Source organism: Palaemon carinicauda, chromosome 29 (assembly GCF_036898095.1).
Source record: "Palaemon carinicauda isolate YSFRI2023 chromosome 29, ASM3689809v2, whole genome shotgun sequence".
NCBI lineage: Eukaryota > Metazoa > Arthropoda > Malacostraca > Decapoda > Palaemonidae > Palaemon > Palaemon carinicauda.
Window position 1 is genome coordinate 51,186,228 of NC_090753.1, and position 2,500 is coordinate 51,188,727.

Genomic DNA, 2,500 nt, shown 5'->3' on the forward strand with positions numbered 1-2,500 from the left:
AACCTCGCTCTCCACATCAGCGCACCCACGGATGCCTACGCCCACCTCACGTCGTACCCGGAAGTTTTCCGTCCAGAACTTCGCCAAACGCCCATAGTTCCTGCCAAGCACGGTATTTATCACCATATCAAGACGACGGGACCCCCAGTCTTTGCAAAATTCAGACTTCTGACACCGGAACGATTGGCAGCCGCCAAACAGACGTTCGCCGAAATGGAGGAAATGGGCCTTTGCCAAAAGGCCTCCAGCCCATGGTCGTCACCCTTACACATCGTTCTGAAGAAAGACGGCTCCCTCCGTCCGTGCGGGTATTACAGGCGCCTGAACATGCAAACAGAACCGGATCACTACCCCCTCCCAAACATTGCCGACGTGACCTCATACCTGCACAAAGCAAAGGTTTTCTCTACGCTCAACCTCCTGAAGGGGTATTATCAGGTGCCTATGAACCCAGAAGACATCCCCAAGACTGCCATCACCACTCCGTTTGGTACATGCACCTTCAATTACTCCTGTTTTGGCTTTCGTAATGCTGGGGCCAAATTTCAACGTCTCATGGATGGCATCTTAGGGGACCTTCCTTTCTGTGTATGTTATGTGGACGACATACTTGTGTTCTCCTCCTCAAAAGAGGAACACCTCCGTCACATGCGCATCGTGCTCGACCGCCTGCAACAAAATGGCCTTGTAGTCCGGTACGACAAGTGTACCTTTGGCGCCAACGAAGTGTTGTTTTTAGGGCACCACATCACTCCTGAAGGAGTCCACCCCCTCCCTGAGAAAGTAGTAGCTGTTCAGAACTTCCCCGCGCCCTCGACCATCAAAGCTCTGCAGGAATTCTCGGGCATCATCAACTATTATCACCGTTTTCTGCCAGCCATTGCCGCCACTCTTGCTCCCCTCTACGCCTCCCTCAAGGGCAAGCCAAAGGACCTGAAGTGGGGTCCCCTTCAAGAAGCAGCCTTCTGCAATGCAAAGAAGGCCCTATCAACTGCCGCGGCTCTCACTTTTCCTATCCCACATGCCTCTCTCCACCTTTGCCAGCGACGTCGCTATTGGTGCAGTACTCAAGCAGGTGGTCAAAGGCTCGCCCCGCCCATTGGCCGCCTTCAGTAGAAAACTGTCCAAGGCAGAATCGGGTTATTCTACCTTCGATCAAGAATTGCTGGTGGTGCACTTGGCTGTCAGTCACTTTCGCCATTTCTTAGAAGGTACGCCCTTCGTCATTCACACAGACCACATGCCTCTGGTGCACGCCTTTACTCGACAGTCTGATGCCTGGTCCACCCGGCAACGCCGACATCTCTCCGCCGTGGCTGAATACAATTGCACCCTTCAATACGTCCCTGGGAAAATTAATCCCGTTGCCGATGCCCTGTCAAGAAACACGTTGGCTGCCATTCAACTGGGATTGAATTACAACGCCCTGGCTGAATCCCAACGACAGGATCCAGAGTATCAAGCATGTAGGACATCCTGCACGTCCCTCCGTTGGGAAGACTTCCCCCTCGAAGACTCCAACACCACCCTCCTCTGTGACGTCAGTACTGGTAGACCGCGACCTTGGATTCCTGCTCCCATGCGACGGCAGGTGTTTGATTTCATTCACAGCCTTTCACATCCCTCGTGCCGTTCTACTGCACAGCTGTTGAAGGCAAAGTTCATTTGGCACGACATTTCTAAGGATGCTAAGGATTGGGTCCCCGCCTGTACTTCTTCCCAAACTTCCAAAGAACATCGACACGCGGATTTAAAGGTGGGCACCTTTCCTCAACCTCAGCGTCGTTTCGCACACATTCACGTCGACATTGTAGGCTCCTTACCCACATCACAAGGACATCGTTACCTGTTTACCGTCATTGACTTCTCCACTCGTTGGCCTGAAGCCATTCCCATGGAAACTGCAACGTCCACCTCATGTACATCTGCCTTACTCTCTGGATGGATTGCAAGATTTGGTATCCCTGAGCATATTACTTCCGACAGGGAAACCACTTTCACCTCTCAATTGTGGACATCATTAGCGAATCTCCTGGGCATCACCCTACATCAGACAGCGGCCTACAACCCCGCTGCCAATGGAATGGTTGAACGTTTTCATTGCACCCTCAAAGCAGCTTTGATGTCCCGCTGCAAGGATTCCAACTGGTTTACTCAGCTTCCCTGGGTCGTCCTGGGACTAAGGACCACTCCTAAAGACGCCCTCGACGTCTCGGCAGCTGAAATGGTGTATTGCGACCCGTTGGTCGTCCCTGCCGAATTTTTTCCTTCTACAACCTCCTCCGACGATCTCCAGCGCATACGTCACGTCGTGGGAAAATTTACTCCATGCCGCCAGACTTACAAGCCCCCAGCGAAGCATCACATACCAACAGACTTGCACTCTGCAACGCACGTCTTCCTGCGCAATGACACTAGCAAGCCACCGCTAATGCCCCCTTACACGGGCCCTTTCCTTGTGATTCGCCGCAGTCCGAAAGCATTCTTACTAAACATTCGT